This window comes from Danio rerio, chromosome 23 (genome assembly GCF_049306965.1).
Source record: "Danio rerio strain Tuebingen ecotype United States chromosome 23, GRCz12tu, whole genome shotgun sequence".
In the NCBI taxonomy this organism is placed as follows: Eukaryota; Metazoa; Chordata; class Actinopteri; order Cypriniformes; family Danionidae; genus Danio; species Danio rerio.
The window spans coordinates 16063669-16082178 of NC_133198.1; the positions used below are offsets into that span (position 1 = coordinate 16063669).

At 40.4% G+C, this 18510-nt stretch overlaps 1 protein-coding gene across 1 annotated transcript in view; it reads left to right on the forward strand.

Moving 5' to 3' along the window:
• The window catches only part of LOC100005368 (uncharacterized), a 144598-nt gene that overhangs the window by 90734 nt on the left and 35354 nt on the right, over nucleotides 1-18510 (forward strand). The gene's annotated exons all lie outside the window — the stretch shown is intronic.

Below are 18510 nucleotides of genomic sequence, written 5' to 3' on the forward strand. Positions count from 1 at the left end.
CGATGGGCAATGTCATCTATCGGCGTGGCCGTAAGCCCGCTCCGCCCGCCGAGCCATTCACCTCCGCTGTTCCTCGCCGAGGGCGCCCGCCAACGAGTGCTGCCCCGCCCCCGCCTGCGCCTCCGGCCAAGCGGGCGCGGCGTTCACCTCGAAAGCAGGCAGCCCCTCCTGCCCAGGGCGCCGTTAAGTCCGGTAAACGGACCGCGAAGCGTCCCTGAGACAGGCCATCCGGAGAAGAGGAAACTTGCTCTTTCCCCGCTGGAGGGCGGGGCCCCGATAACAAAGGTACTTTTCAGTGCCACCAAAACATCAGTAAAAGAGCACTTTTTCCCTTCCCCGGATGTGACTGCACGAGTTCTGCCAGTCCGGGACGCGCTGCCTTCCGGCTCGCAGACTCTACGTGCTTCGCCAATGGCTCACGAGCGCTGGGGGGACGGTGTCCCTTCCCTCAGCCCTCCAGCCCCCTCTCCGGAGTCAGGGTGTGGAGCCAGAGCGAATCGCTCTCCTCCAGCTCTTCCGCGGGACCCTCGTGCTTCCCGGATCAGCACACCCACTCCGTGCTGCCCCACCGCTGGTACGTCAGCGATTGTAGCGATGACTCCATTAGCGAGGGCTCTGCCTGCCTGGTTAGCGCGGGCCAGCCCCTCGCGGTGGCTCATACGCACAATCAGACTCGGTTACGCGATTCAGTTCGCGAAACGGCCCCCCAAGTTTACGGGCGTGTATTTCTCCAGGGTCAACCCCCTGTCCGCCCCTGTCTTGCGAGAGGAGATTGCTGCCCTCCTGGCGAAGGGTGCAATCGAGCCGGTTCCTCCAGCCGAGATGGAGAGTGGGTTTTACAGCCCATACTTCATCGTACCCAAAAAGAGCGGTGGGTCACGGCCAATCCTAGATCTGCGCGTTTTGAACCGCTGTCTGCACAGGCTGCCGTTCAGAATGCTCACGCAGAGGCGCATTCTCCAATGCGTTCGTCCTCGGGATTGGTTTGCAGCCATAGACCTGAAGGACGCGTATTTCCATGTCTCCATTCTTCCACGCCACCGCCAATTTCTGCGGTTTGCGTTCGAGGGTCGAGCGTGGCAGTACAAGGTCCTCCCCTTCGGGCTCTCTCTGTCTCCGCGGGTCTTCACCAAACTCGCGGAGGGTGCCCTAGCGCCCCTTCGGCTCGCGGGCATTCGCATACTCAATTATCTCGACGACTGGCTGATTTTAGCCCACTCGCGGGAGCAATTGATTATGCACAGGGACAAGGTGCTTCGGCATCTCCGCCTACTGGGGCTTCAGGTCAACCGAGAAAAGAGCAAACTCGCCCCCGTGCAGAGGATTTCTTTTCTCGGGATGGAGCTGGACTCGATCACCATGGTAGCGCACCTCTCTGAGAAACGCGCTCGCCTGTTGCTGAACTGTCTGAGGGAGCTCGACAGCAAACTAGTGGTCCCACTGAAGTTCTTTCAGAGGCTCCTGGGGCATATGGCATCCGCAGCCGCCGTCACGCCGCTCGGGTTGCTCCATATGAGACCACTTCAGCACTGGCTTCACGATCGGGTCCCCAGACGCGCATGGCACGTGGGCACACACCGGGTCTCGGTTACTGCGCTGTGTCGCCGCGCCCTCAGCCCTTGGAACGACCCCTCGTTCCTACAGGCCGGTGTGCCTCTAGGACAGGCGTCCAGCCATGTTGTTGTTTCAACAGACGCTTCCAACACGGGTTGGGGGGCCGTGTGTCGCGGGCATGCGGCTGCGGGCCTCTGGAAGGGTGCCCAGCTGCATTGGCATATCAATCGCCTAGAGCTGTTGGCAGTGTTCCTCGCTCTCCACCGCTTTTTACCGGTGCTGGAGCGGCAACACGTGCTGGTCAGGACGGACAGTATGGCGGCAGCGGCGTATATCAACCGCATGGGGGGTATGCGCTCTCGCCGCATGTCTCAGCTCGCCCGCCGTCTGCTCCTCTGGAGTCACCCGCGGCTGAAATCGCTGCGCGCCATTCACGTCCCAGGCACGCTCAATCGTGCAGCCGATGCGCTCTCACGACAGCTGTTACGTCCTGGAGAATGGAGACTCCACCCCGAGTCTGTTCAGCTGATATGGGCGCGATTCGGGGAGGCCCAGATCGATCTGTTTGCTTCCCCCGAGAACGCTCACTGCCAGTTGTTTTTTTCCCTGACCGAGGGCTCTCTCGGCACGGATGCACTGGCCCACAGCTGGCCTCGGGGCATGCGCAAGTATGCGTTTCCCCCAGTGAGCCTGCTCGCGCAGTTTCTGTGCAAGGTCAGGGAGGACGAGGAACAGGTTCTGCTAGTTGCGCCCCTTTGGCCCAATCGGACCTGGATATCAGAGCTCTCACTCCTCGCGACGGCCCTCCCCTGGCGGATCCCTTTGAGAGAGGACCTACTCTCTCAGGGACAGGGCACCATCTGGCACCCTCGCCCCGATCTTTGGAACCTCCACGTGTGGTCCCTAGACGCGAGGAAGACTTAGGTAACCTACCGACTGCGGTGGTTAATACCATCACTCAGGCTAGAGCCCCCTCCACGAGGCGCGCCTACGCCCTGAAGTGGAGTCTATTCACTGAATGGTGCGTCTCTCGCAGAGAAGACCCCCGAAATTGCCAGATTAGTGTTGTGCTCTCTTTCCTTCAAGAGAAGTTGGACAGCAGGCTGTCGCCCTCCACTCTCAAGGTTTACGTGGCCGCCATCTCCGCTTATCATAGCGCGGTAGCTGGCGGCACCGTGGGAAAGCATAACCTGGTCATCCAGTTCCTTAGGGGTGCTAGGCGAATTAATCCATCTCGCCCCCCTCTCATGCCCTCTTGGGATCTCGCCCTCGTTCTCACGAGTCTGCGATCCGATCCCTTTGAGCCACTCGAATCAGTATCTCTAAGATTTCTGTCCCTGAAGACAGCTCTGCTGGTTGCGTTGGCCTCCATCAAGAGGGTCGGGGACCTGGAGGCATTTTCGGTCAGTGACTCGTGCCTGGAATTCGGGCCGGATTACTCTCACGTCATCCTGAGACCCCGCCCCGGTTATGTGCCCATGGTTCCTACCACCCCCTTTAGAGATCAGGTAGTGAACCTGCAAGCGCTGCCCCCGGAGGAGGCAGACCCAGCCCTTTCTTTACTTTGTCCAGTTCGCGCTCTGCGCATTTATGTGGACCGTACTCAGAATTTTAGATCATCTGAGCAGCTCTTTGTCTGTTATGGCGGTCGGCAGCAGGGAAGTGCCGTATCAAAACAAAGATTATCCCACTGGATTGTGGATGCCATTTCACTCGCTTATTCGAGTCGAGGTCAGCCGTGTCCCCCGGGAGTTCGTGCACACTCCACTCGGAGCGTTGCATCCTCTTGGGCGCGTGCACGCGGCGCCTTTCTAACAGACATCTGTAGAGCTGCGGGCTGGGCGACACCCAACACATTTGCAAGGTTTTACAATCTGCGAGTGGAGCCGGTTTCCTCAAGGGTATTAGGTAACCCTTTGGTGATTGAGGAGACAACTCGGTAGGGTGTTGAAACACGCTTGCTGCGCCATTCTCCCTAACACGGAGGTACGTGCGCCTTTTTTATCTGTCAGTAAAGTTCCCCGTCAGGTGAGCCCTGCAGATTCCTCCGTGGCCCCCAGCACTGACTCAGCGGAGGAGTCACTTGCTGGCTCACTACGTTGTAGGTCTGCCCGCTGGTCAGCCCGCGTTTTGGGTATAGGTGCCTGCTATGCGTGATCCCCACTAGGTGATCCCATATGCTTATTCCGCCACGGTTAAGTCCCCCCCATGGGCGGACCCGTGTCTTCCCTCTCCGCTAACCACTCTTTTGCTATGCGTACTCCCCCTTTTTAGGGCTAGTCCATATGTAAATTCTGCCATCTATCCCCCCCCCCCTTGGGTAACGGATGGCCTCCGCAGCGTCCTCCCTATCGGGATTGCACGCTTCCCAACGTACTGTCGTATTTCCTAGAATTATCTAGATGCTCACGACTTCCCAAAAAATATATCTAAATCCGTAAAACTTCTGTTGAAGTAGGATAAATCAGGGCCAGGGACACGTTGGAGGACCGCGCCCCCCATGATGTGGGTGCGTCACGCTTGCTTGACTATCTCCTCATCGGGGGTGTTGGTAAGGTGCAGTCATTATGGCGCTTTCAATGGGCTCCCAATGCGTGGATTTTACAAATCAAATCCACTTATAGTGCTGAAGTTCCCCCCGAAGGGGAACGTTCGAGGTTACTAAAGTAACCCTTCGTTCCCCGAGGAGGGGAACGGAAGCACTATACTCCGTCGCCATAATGACTGTCCCTTAGCTGTTTGAAAGTCTCTTCAGCTTAAAAGGATGGCGTCTGCTGGCTTCAGGTGTGCTTATATGCTGAGATAATTGCAGATGTCGCACACCTGCGCAAGCTTACGCTGCCAATTAATTTCATTCATTGGCCCGTTCAATACTCTCCAGACAAGCGGCTTCTGATCCGAATCCTCCCAATGCGTGGATTTTACAAATCAAATCCACTTATAGTGCTTCCGTTCCCCTCCTCGGGGAACGAAGGGTTACTTTAGTAACCTCGAACGTTCCCCGAGGAGGGGAACGGAAGCACTATACTCCGTCGCCATAATGACTGTCCCTTAGCTGTTGAAAGTCTCTTCAGCTTAAAAAGGATAGCGTCTGCTGGCGCCAGGTGAGCTTATATACTCAGTTGATTGCTTATGCCGCTCACCTGCGCAGGCTTGCGCTGCCAATTCATTCTTAATTGGCCCGTTCAATACTCTTTCAGACGAGTAGCTTCTGAACCGAACCTCCCAATGCGTGGATTTTACAAATCAAATCCACTTATAGTGCTTCCGTTCCCCTCCTCGGGGAACGAAGGGTTACTTTAGTAACCTCGAACGTTTTACAGCATTTCTCCCTAGTAGTGAAATAGCGGCTCGTGTGCTGTGCCGCCTTTATTGTAGCATTATTTACTCGCCCTCACCTCCTTTGCCATAGTATTCTACTGCGACATCGCGCATAGGAGATAAATGATGTCAACACATAATAACCGGTTTTGATCTATTACTGAACCGATCAAAATTTTGAAAAAAAAAAAATAAATTTTTAACTTCAGAGGTGAAGTAACAGTTAGATAAGGCAGACAACGATGTTGCCAGGGCTGCCTGAGCAAACTTTGAGGCTCTCGACGTCTTCGGTGTGAACGCAGTCAGAATGTTTATTGGCCAATCAAGCATCACCATAGTATAACATTACGTTTTTTTGGCCTATAAACCTGCAGTGTCTTGTGTTGAAGTGTATTAAAAAGACTCTTTATTTTCATCCAACTCTGTTATCTGGGCACCTCCTCGTCTTTCTCTTTCCCGCTGCGGAGCATCTTGATGAATGCTAATATCACTCCTTCAGCAGATTGCATGTCCTCTGTAGGAGCCGTTTCGCCGCCTTAAGTTGCGCTCTGCGTCAGATGCTCATTTGTGACAAAGACTTCTGCTCTGAGACAATATAAGGAGTGAAACCCTCCAACAAATCAGTTTCACATACTCTCAGGCGCCGCTCCATTTCTGTTCTCTGCAACATTTCACAGAAAAGATGAATAGAGACTGTATTCGTTTGTTGCGTTTCCACCACAAGTCGTGTTTTTGCTGTACTGAATGAGAATATATATGCTAGCTGTACTGAAGCCAAGTGGGTTTTAGTGTGATTACTGTGGTAAAAATAGAGTGATATTAGTGTTCAGAGAGTGATGCTTAACAAAAAACACATTGTAATGAGATGAAAGTGAAGGAATTAAAACAAACAATTTTTTCATGCACCTTTTAATTTGTGGTTCTGGGCTTTTTTTTATTCTAATGTACATAGAATATCCAAAATACACCTTTAAGAGCTGATTTTGTTGCCCTTTAAATATACTTAAGGAACTGAATCTACCAGCACAAATTTATAAAAGCTGTTTTCACTTCAGCAGCTCTTACATACACAAACCGCACAGCTTTATTCATATCTGAATTCTCAAGGTTTCTACAGAGGGATTTTGTTTATTGGCTACATCGTGTGCCTGATTATATAATGCAAAACAATGTGAAAAAATATTTTCTGAATTATGTAGTGATAAAAGGAGACTCATGAAATGCCCCTTTTCTAAAAGAAACACCATTTTTTTTTTTTTATCAACAGTTATGTTTCTTCTGTGAAATTGTTTCCAGCTACTAAGATTAAGAAAGTATTTGGAGTATAAATCTTTTATAACAATAAAATCGTATTTGCTGTCACAAATGTATTTCTCCTTGCTGAATACTAAAATGTATAAAATAATTATTTTCATAATTTTTATTAATATTTTTTGGCTCAAATGGAATTCATACTGATTAGTAATAATGTTTTACAAAATATGCACAGTGCTCAGCATAATTGAGTACACCCCATTTTAAAAATGAATATTTTTTATCCATTTCTCAGTGAATATAGGCAACATATTTTTGCATTTGCGAATTACTTCTAAGTGCCTCAAATTGTTTGCACTTTTATTTATTCTTTTCATTTTATTCAAATGTAAGATCACAATAAGTAATGGATAGTCAATGGATTGGTGTACAATCACACCGGTATGATCAGCCTTGGCTGGTCCCTTTAGCATACGATCACACCCGTGTGATTAGAACATTCAGAGTGCACATCCTCAACTGCTAAAATTCTAATCTAATGGCGCGTGCTGAGGCACAGAAAGAGGGTCACAGTGCTTGTTATAAATCACAATTTATTCATGCTTTCAAACAAATAACATTTATTTTAGTTTTAGACATTCAAATACACCCAACTACTACCAAAACATACATTTAAGGTTCATAAAATACTTGCGGATGTCTATGAAAATGACAATAATAATTAGTTTTCACAATATAACTGGACGATGTGCTTTGTTTACATAAGATACACACTGTTTATGATGCTATCTTCTCTATTCCTCTCCCAGATAAACAGTTACCTTCATGTATTTTGGGAAAAAAATTATGATTAAACATAAACATAAGCTGAGGATACTTATGTCAGTATAGCATAATTTTTATGACACTGTACAACATATAATATTTTTACATTACCATTATGGTTGAGTTTATAGTTGAGGTAGGGGTAGATATATATGTTCTATCACATTTGTGAGAATCAGAAATCAGAAATTTCACAATATAATAAGAACATTTGTTAATATTTACAGAAAAGGGCAAAAAGAAATGAAATACGTTAAATACATAGATCATTGGGGCTGGTGGGTCACATGATAAACTTGCCATGGGAGCTTTAAAAGGCAATTGATTCGAAGTAACAGTCACAAACTCACGCAGAAGGGTCAGCTGGATTATTTAAAACTCACACGTGAAAGGGTTAATGCATGATATATAGGATTTAATGCATAATATATAGAAAGAACCACTCAAAGTGCATTTTAAGTTAAACTATAGTAATTCAATTGGCAGCACAATTTTGACCAAATTCACTTCAGTTACGACACATTAGATCGACTCGATTTGAATCAGTCAAAGGCAGAATCTTTTGTATGTGTCTGTTTATGACATGGGCATATCTAATAGCTAGGGCCAGATGGAATCTGCGGACATTTTTTGCTATTTCTGCTGAGAATTTTGGTAAATATCTGCAAATTTCTGAGGAATTATTTGGCAGTATCATAACTAAAACATGTATTTGTAAAATAAAAAATTATGTCTTTTTAACTTTTATTTAATGTTTAAAATGCAAATCCAATTAGATTCGCTTTATTTGTTAAACATAGTAAGTCTCTCATATAATATATCTACTAAAAGACAGAAAAACTTTACAAACTGCATTGTACATAAATCAGATGAACATTTTCATATGTCAATAATATTACTGTAATTAATTTAAAAAACTGAATAAACTTAGATTTACTCAAGTAAATAAACAGAATTAATGATGGGCTAAAAGTCTGTGGAATTCTGCATAAAATCTGCAGAACTCTGTGCGCGCAGATTCCACGTGGGCCTACTAATAGCTCATAGTAATGTGTTAGCTACTTTTACGCAAATAATTATGATTATGTCTGTGTTCTAGAGAATAGGCAACTGAGTCACTATGGCTACTATTAATATTTGAGGGAAGTGCATTTATTTCAGAACTGTGATCAAAACTGACTGGACCTGTGCATTAAACAATATATCTATCGCACACCTACCAGTCAATCAGAATAAAGAATTTCAGAAGACCATATGCAATAACACACATTACACCCCGCACTGAACTAAGCCTAGAATATTCCTCTAAAACAGGGGTGTCAAAACTTAGTTCCAACCCTGCTTCAACACATTTGCCTGCAGGTTTCAAACAAGCCTGAAGGACTCAATTAGTTTGATCAGGTGTGTTTAATTCCAGTTGGAACTAAACTGTGCAGAGCTGTAGCCCTCCAAAAACTGAGTTTGACACCTGTTCTCTAAAACATAGCAGTGTTAATGCTGTATTGATGACTACACACACTCACTATGCGAGTGCAGCTGTTATTTTGCTGTTGGTACTGTAGATTCTGCAAGTCATGTGTGTAGACGCAGGTCACTAATACACCAGGTGCAAACGTGACCGTCGGCCTTTTGAGATTCATGACCTTCACTGGGGAACAGAGCCAGAGACAACTACAAACACATAGACACCGGCATGTTCCCTGAGACACAAGCCCAATTAATTATGTTATTTTACTCTTTTAATATTGTTTTGTCCAAGTACACACTGTAGATCAGGTTGTATATATATATATATATATATATATATATATATATATATATATATATATATATATATATATATATATATATATATATATATATATATATATATATATATATAATACACAATTGGTTTTAAAATTATAGCAAAATGTGAATCCTTGCTGGCAACATGTTAATTCATTCAGTACACATGTTAGCAATCTGCTAATTCATGCTAGAAATGCTAACAACATAGCGACATGCTAATTCATGCAAACAATGTGCTAGAAATATGCTAATTATTGCTAGAAACATGCTAGCAACATGCTAAACCACAGTGTAGATGTGTTCATTTATACTAGAAAATATCTTAACTTTAAAACTGCTTCCAGCTTTTTCCATTATTTTAAACTTTCAGACCACGCTCTTGCCAATTTTTTTTTTAGTTAAGAGAACAAGAAGCTAAAAAGAAATGACAGCGTAGAGCCAAGATTCTTAACCACAAACATTTTATAAATGACTGTATAACATCTATATAGAACATCTGGCAGGAAATGTCTTGAAGACTGATAAGATAAAACACTCTAAAAATACATTTTCCAAGTGAAATCTTACTCAGTAAATGAACACCTCTGTAATGTTTGCTGACAGATTCAAGATGAACCAATTTCACAAATAATGTAATAGTACTGTTTTCTGTTTTAAAGGACAGTTTACTTACAACTGAAAATCCTGTCATCATCAACTAAGCCTTCAACTTGTTTAAATGTTTCAGTTCGAGTTTCTTTCTTCTTTTGTGTAATGAGACAAAGTAGATATTCTAAAATTCTGAACACTTGTAACTATTGACTTCTGTAATATTTGTTTTTCCTTCCATGTATGCGAATGAGTGCCAGTTTCTAACATTCTTTAAAATAAATAATTTTGTGTTCAACAGAAAAAGAAAAACTATAGGTAGTTTTTGAAGGTTTGAAACCACTTGATTGAGTAAACAGAATACATTTTAATTTAAGATTAACTATCCCTTTAAGTTCACCATGTAACTTGAATAATTTTTAAATAGTTGTAAAATATTACATTTAGCTTTTGCTCTTTAAAAAAAAAAAAAGAATCGTGACATTAATTTAAGGGTGACTCGCTGTATGTGACCCTGGAACACCTAACCTGTCTTATGTTAGTTGTAATAAAGCCCAAAATATTTACCAATGGTCAAAAGTTTGTCTTATATACCAAATATTGTTAAAATATTAAGATCATGTTTTAATATTTTGTACATTTCTTTCTAGAAATATATAAAAACTCACCAGCAATCTAGCTACTGCGTATTGCTGGAAAATTACAAATCTTCCACCAAATGGACTACGAATCCTGCATCCATGCACCTCACACACACACCAGTTCTGGGTTTCCCTGATTACCCAGTGGAACAGATGTAACACATTGATCAGATGTAGTTTTCAGTCACGCTCATGGAAGTCATATTCAATTCGTTTAGTTTGCCTTCATTAATTTTTGATTTCCGTCTTCAACACATGATTTATTTACACAAATTTATTTACAACACATTTTTAAACATAATAGTTTAACTAACTCATTTCTAATATCTACTTTTTTATCTTCCCCATGCTTACAGTTGCAGAACATTTTACTAGTTATTTTGCAAGACAGTTGTATTCAGACAAAGTCCCTTTAAGTATTTTATAGTCTTTTATTTAGATTAAAGTGTTATTTAAAGACTTAATCAGTTAACTACTAAAGTTGAAATAATTAGTCAAATTATTTTGTAACTGATTTGTTGTGTATATCAAAAAATACACAGTAATAAATATTTCTTAAGGAGGCTAATAATACTGACCTTAATTTTTTAAAGAAAAAAATGCTTTTATTCAAGATATAAACAATAAGAAATAGGACTTATGACTCCAGAACAATTAGTTTTTAGGAAACACTGTAAAAATTTTCAGAAACATTATTTTAAATGAATGGGAGGGCAAATTAAATTGACTTCAACTGTAGGCCTGTTAAAGTTTAAAGGTGCAAGAGTGTGCCTTGATGTACTTGAATGTTAGAAATGTGTTATCCTACACCAGTACAAAGTTCCTTGTCAAATAAATGAACAAGGAAGATTATTTTGAGTTTAAGTTATTTAATTATCTTGTTTATGAAGACTGCAGAGTGATGCAGGAAAAAATGACTTCAAATAATTTTTTAAGTATTTTGTGATATATGGTAAAATGTGCCCCCCAAAAGTACAAGTGGCCCCTAAATTGAAAAGGGGGTCAGTATTTTGATGACAGTAAGTAAGCTAATATAATTTCATAATGCAAATCTCAAATTCATGCTAACCAACAAATGATCAAAGGAAATGTATTGATGTCATTCAAATATATAAATTATGAATTGATTTTTACTTTAAACTTAAATTAAATTATTCTAATAAAATTATTTTTTTTAAAGATTGTCAAAAAAAGATTTTTTTTTTTAAGTCATCCACCATATTTTGTGGCTCAAAAGTATCGGTTCAGGCACCGTTTTGGCACCGGTATGATTTTAAAAGTATTGATTTAGCACCGGTATCGAAATGAATACAAACGATACTCAACCCTACTCTTTACCTGAACTATAAAGACACCTCTCATTTCCATACACATGGCTAAGTCTTGTTGTTTATCTCCGTTAACATTTCTAAGCATTTATCTAGTCTAGTCTTTTCGTGTATCGAGTCTTGCCCTGTTTCCTGTGTCTTGATTCCTAGCTGCCTAGCCTGACTATTTGTATGTTTAGACTACAACTTTGGATTGCCTGTATGCTTCTGTTTTGCTCTGGTGTGGAACTTTGCCTGCATGACCATTCTCTGTTGAATAAAGTACTCCACGTGGATCCTCAACTCTGTTGTGCAGCATCCTGATGTTACAGTCATACACTTAATTGGAACAATTTAAAGGTGATTTTCTCAATATTTAGATTTTGTTTAACCTTCAGATAAAGGATTTTTAATATTTGTATCTCAGCCAAATGTTACCTTATACTAACCCTCCACAAATGGAAAGCCTATTTGTTTCGCTGAATAATCCTCAATTTAAATAATTGACACTTACGTCTGGTTCAGATCAAGGGTCACCCATTTAACAAGTTTTCTCTCATTACACTTTACAGTGTGTGCATGGCCATTATCTTTTCATGCATGAAAGCCTTCTTCATACCATTTAGAGTGTAAAAAGAGAGCAAGAGCAGAGAAAATCCTCTGTTTCACAGGTCTGCGTAAGTGTGAGAGATGTGTGTATCGCACTGGATGTTAAAAATGGGGTGCGAGTGAGAAGAACAAAAAGAGGTGTGTGAAAAGCGTGTGTGTTTCCCAGGCTGTGGAAGAATTGATGTCACACCAGGTGTGTGTATAGGGAACGAGAGCAGAAGAAAAAGCAAGGGCGGAGGACTGTCAGGGTTACCCATCCATCCTCTCCTCCTCCAGCACACCTGCACACACACATCCAGTCCCACATCATTACAGCATCCCCAGATAAATCCAGAGCGGCCAAACCCACTGAGAGCCATTACACACACACATTCGCTGTAGGGGAATTTCACTTCCGGACAGAATCCTGCGAGCTGCACAGCTAATGTTTGCAAAGGACACTTACTTAAAGAAATCAAATTCAAATACTGGAAGCTTATGAGGGATTAAGCAGACTTGAGTCGCTTACATAAAAATTTATGTTGCAGTCAGGTTACAAAAATGGAAAAAAAAAATACATTAATTTTTCTTCATAATAGAAGACAAATGATACATTTTTAAAAATAACCCATTAAAATCAACAGTTGAAGTCAGAATTAAACGCCCGTTTATTTTTTCCCCCCAATTTCTGTTTAACGGAGAGAATATTTCTTCAACACATTTCTAAAAAATAGTTTTAATAACTCATTTCTAATAACTGATTTATTTTACCTTTGTCATGATGACAGTAAATAATATTTTACTAGATATTTTTCAAGACACTTCTATACAACTTAAAGTTTTTAAAGGCTTAATTAGGTTAATTAGGTTAACTAGGCAGGTTAGGGTAATTAAGCTGTTACGGGGAAGTGATGCTGACAACGGAGGTGAGGATCCAAATGCAGGGTTTTATTAAAAGGATGGTCAGGCAAACATTGATCAACACAGGAGCAAACAGATGTATACAGGCTTTCCAGAATCGTAACCAAAGTAACAGGCAGATGGTCACAAGGCAGGTAGCAGGCATGAATTAACAAACAAAACAAGGATAGGTTCAAACATGGTAAGACAAGGCAAAGGAAACGCATTGTAATGTCACAAAACAGCTAAAAAGACTCGGCAACATTGGGCTCTATTTGGACGATCCATGCACAAAGTGGCCGTGGGCACAAACACATTAAGAGCGTGTCATAATCCACTTTTGTTAATATAAGGACGGAAAAATCCGCTTTGCGCTGTGCCGCATGGTCTAATAGGGTTGAGCTTATTCTCCTAATGAGTTATAGGTGTTTTTTGAGAATAAACCAATCAGAGTCTCATCTCGCATTCCTTTTAAGAGTCAGTTGAGTCGTGCCATAGCGCATTTGCCATTTATAAAACGGACTTTGTAATTGGAAAAACTGAGAATTTCACTAGCAAGAAAACAGTTAAACAGAACATCTGCAGCGCGAGAATGAGAGATGAGGCCTTATCATTATCTACTTTTAAAAACCTTTTACTTTTAAAGCTGAAACTAGCAAACAACAATTGTGTCGCGCCTTGCGCTACATTGCGCCAGGTGTATGATAGGGCCTATTGTGTGTGTTTGTGCTGTTCTTATAGTCCAAGTAATCAGTCTGTAAGTAGCTTTAGCTGTGTTTGCAATCACTAGTGACTTGGAGCAAATGTGTGTGTGTGTGTTGCTTAACTGAATATGTAGTCGTTAACATGGCGGATTTGTAGTTCATGTGAATGTGAGTATTTACAAGCGATCTCTGGTTGGTAGATCTCTGGTGATCGTGACATAGGCAAGTCATTGTATAATGATGGTTTGTTCTGTAGACTATCAAATAAAAATATATAGCTTAAAGGGGCTAATATCCTTTGACCATAAAATGTTCTTTAAAAAAATTCAAACTGTTTTCATTCTAGCCAAGATAAAACATATAAGACTTTCTCCAGAAAAAAATATTATCAGACATACTGTCAAAATTTTCTTGCTCTGTTAAACATCATATGGGAAATATTTAAAAAAGAAAAAAGGTTTGCTAATATTTCTGACTTCAACTGTATATGTGAAAGTGACACAAGTCAAGTGTAATTTTAGTAATTCCTTTTGTTTAAGTGTTTAATTAACCCTTTATCAGGGGAAACCCCATATATGGGAACCTAAACTACTAAATGAATACTATATTGCATGGTTATGATGCTGGCAATAACCAAAAAACACATTCTAAAACATAAAACATATAGATTTTTTTCTTTTTATTTAAAAATGTTTAGAAAATCAAGCAAATATCAAATTGTTTAACACATTTCCTACTGTAAATATATATTTTTATTATTATAAAACCATTTGCTAAATGTTTTAAAGGTGATTTTCACAATATTTACATTTTTGAACCCTTAGATTTTTAAATAGTTGTATCTCTAGCAAATATTGTCCTACACTGTAAAATAAAATGCATGGTTCTATACAATTCATTCATGTTATCCCAACACAAACCAACAAAAATACATTACCTACTGTAACAAAGTTAATGAAACAAATTTAAGTGGATTGAACATAAAACAATTAAGTTTCCCAAAACAATCTCCAGAATTGTGTTGTTTTAGCTCATTGTAAATAAGTAGTTTGAACAAGCAGCATAAAAAATACTTATTTTTCGAGTGTATCATAAACCACACATTAATGGAAAGCTCATTTATTCAGCTTATTTACAGTATACTTGTGATGAACATTCCAAAACTGACACTTAATGTTATCTTTGTGGTGCATCTTTTTCGCTAACAATATCATTTTTTTTAAAGTTACAAAAGGCCTAGTAACACTCCAGGGATTTTCAGATGAGTATTTCAATGTGTGTCCTACTTATAATATCTGTTAATACAGAAGAAAAAAATCTGGTGAATAAGCTCAACAGCAAATATTTGATTCAAAATCTAATTTAATGCAAACATTTTGAGTAAAGCTCTTCACTAAATTTCTTTAGCTAAATAAATGCAACTTTATAGGGTACGTTTTGTTGTATGTTTTAGCACGTATTTCTTGTGATCTAGCGAAGCATTGACCAAAACCCTTCCCTAAATCCAAGCATTAGTGTTTAAAAATCAAACGTAAGAGAAAAGTGCACTAGGACCACATAGATTTATCATGATTTTACAGTACATTGCTTTTGTAGAACCGTGCTACACCACATTTGAACCTGAGCTTTCAGTATTTGCATCACAAGTACAACAGTGTACAAAATGAGCAAAATCAACCTTTTCTAGATATTTTTAAATAATAAGCAAACAAATGAGCGGATTTAATGTAACTCAGTTTGGTATATTTAACTCTGACCCACAGCCCTCAATTAAGTTTGGTTTTTGGCCTTTTATAAGAAAAAGTTTTGGGCATCCCTGTCAGAGACATTATTGAGTTGTCTTGCGGTATTTATTTGGTGTTGTGCAACAAAACTGCACAAAAATAATCTCATTGGTCAATAATATATCTCTGTATTATCATTATAAACCATTAATGTGAAAAGGAACAAAAGTTGCTGCCCTCATACTGCCCCCTAGTGTTCATTTAACCTAAAAACTGCAGTCAAATGTAAGCTGAAGTCATTTTTATTTCTCATACATCTAGACCACAGGTGTTAAACTCAGTTCCTGGATGGTCGCAGCTCTGCACAGTTTAGTTCCAATCAGTATGCGAATTATACATTGACTATGGGGGTCACCTATTTTTAGTAGTTTTCGTGTAAATCAGGGATGTCCAGATTCGGTCCTGAAGGGCCGGACACCTGCAAAGTTTAGTTCCAACCCCAATCAGACACAGCTGGCCTAGCTAATCAAGCTCTTACTAGGCTTTACTCCTTGCAAGTGTGTTGAAGCAAGTTGGAGCTAAAATCTGCAGAACCCTGGCCCTCCAGGACCGAGTTTGGACACCCCTGATGTGAATAAATATGCACGCTTCAGTGAACCAAATTCATATATTTAATTCAATTACATCTCATTGGTTATTAAACTTAATTAACTTGTCTGTGTTTTGAGGGATAATGAGCTTATTCTGACCTATATGGTAACCTCTGATGGGCGGCTTTCAAGCCCTTTCCAGGTGCATTTTAAATTAGATATGAGTTTAAGCTAAATGTAGATTAAAAACACCTTTTTTTTTTTTCAAGAAAATCACCCTTTGAACACTTACGGCATCTGTCTGTATAGGCTAAATCTGCTGGTGTTCAGATTCTAGATTCAGCTTGCCGACTGAGTATTTCCCTGTATAATGAGGCTGCTGCATTCATGCATTCACAATGGTATTAATGGTTATAGAGGTGATCAAATGTACAGTTGAAGTCAGAAATATTAGCCCACCTTTTTTCTTTTTTAAATATTTCCCAAATGATGTTTAACAGAGCAGAGAAATTTTGACAGTATGTCTGATAATATTTTTTCTTCTGGAGAAAGACTTTTTTGTTTTATTTTGGCTAGAATGAAAGCAGTTTTAATTTTTTAAAGAACTTTCTTTTTCGAATCCTTTCTTTTTAAAATCTTTTTTAAAGATTTTAAGGTCAAAGGTTATTAGCCCCTTTAAGCTTTATATTTCCATTCGATAGTCTACAGAACAAACTATCGTAATACAATACCTTGCCTAATGAAGCTGTGGTCACATTAGAGTTTAAGCATGCGTTATTCTGTCATGTGGTGCAGCGAAAAGAGGCGGGATTAAACAAGCTTATTAGACATTTAAAAAAGCGAGCGATTACTCCATGTTTTAAATTTCTGTCCAGATATGTCATGTTTTAATCCTCAATTGGTCTCGCGCAGTCAAGTGATGCGATTTCGAAATTTGACACATGACCCTGCGCATTCGCGTGTGTATGATTGGTATTCTATGGGGAGAAAAGCTTTACCCTAACCTGCCCAGTTATCCTAATTAACCTAGTTAAGCCTTTAAATGTCACTTCAAGCTGTATAGAACTTTTTCTTGGAACGCAAAATTGCCCATGATGCTTTGCGTGTATGCGCAAGGAGAATGAGAAGAACTTCCGGTCGGCAGCCGGAAACAGTCACATTTGGACAGCTTTAAAACGATAGTTTTCATTTATTTTACCTGCTTTCATCCTCTTTGAACTAATTCTGTTGTCCATCAGCACCATCTCCTGAACTGATCATTTAAAGACATGCGATCTAAAGGGATGGAATACAGCTGCTGTGAGGCATTTTCCCCTCGTTGTCAGGCGGCATCTTCTGCAGTTTAAATGAAGCCTTGTCATCGCTAAAGTCAACATTTTCTCTTTGTTTCAAATATATAACCAGCCCAAACAAATGTAGTTCACCAAAATGTTTGACACACACACGTAGCCTGTACTGTGCCACTGACACACTGATTTAATAACTGTGACAAAGTGAAAATATAGGCTAGTGTTATTTCGAAATGACAAAAAAACACAAACCGTGGTAAAAACAACACACAAAATAAAACGCAAACGGCTCGCGATTAGAATGAACAGCAAATCAGCCAGCAGAGGATCAGTAACAGACTTTTATTGGTCATTTTTGTAAATTGCATGACTTTCATACCTTTTAAGTTTCATGCCAGTACTCTGGTTTGCTCTCTGTCTCTCTCTCTCTCTCTCTCTCTCTCTCTCTCTCTCTGTGTGTGTGTGTGTGTGTGTGTGTGAAAGAGCCGCTGAGCTAACAGCTGAAAGGCCGGGAACGCACCAACACAATGTATTTCTGACGGCAGACACGTGAACTAGGAGAATGTTTTTCTTTTTTTCTTTTCTTTCTTGCGCTTGAACCACATGTGACAGATTATAACGGCTTTAACAGACTCATTTCTAAGTTGTGTGTCACAAAAACACTTTGTTATCCATTAAAAACGTTATTGAAACCCATTTTCGGAGCGCAAATTACCAGTTGTACACGCTGTAAACGGAAGTTTTTAGCATTCTACCGAAAGACGCTGGTCGCTATGGCACCCGCCATGCAGCAGCCATGAAAAAGGTCTACAGAAGTGTCTTGAAAAATATCTAGTCAGATATTATTTACTGTCATTATGGAAAAGATAAAATAAATCAGTTATTTGAAATGAGTTATTAAAACTATTATGATTAGAAATGTGTTGAAGAAATCTGCTCTTTGTTAAACAGAAAATGGGGTAAAAAAATAAACAGGGGGGCTAATAATTCTGAGTTCAACTGTATATTTATTTCTTTGTTTTTCTTGTTAATGTAATTATTTAAGATATAGATCAATGTCAGCTAATTTCCACTATTTAAAGACTTGACCCTCCACCACCACACATGTTGTTTTGGTGTCCTTCAGTGGAGATCAAGGGTTTTGAGGGTCTTGTTTGAAACCTACAGGTAAGTGTGTTGAAGCAGTGTTAGAACTAAACTGTGCAGGGCTGCGGCCTTCCAGCAATTGTATTTGATACCCCTGATCTGAGCTGACCTGACTAAAGTATGTATTTCTGTGTGGGTCTGTGTGGCAATTTTTCCCTATGCAATGCTGTCTTATAGTTATCTTTATGATACTTCAGTCTACATGCAATCTGGAGGTCACTTATGTTGCCTTAGAATACTATCTAAGAAAGCCTCTCGCTAGATTTATTTTTTTATTATTGTTATATT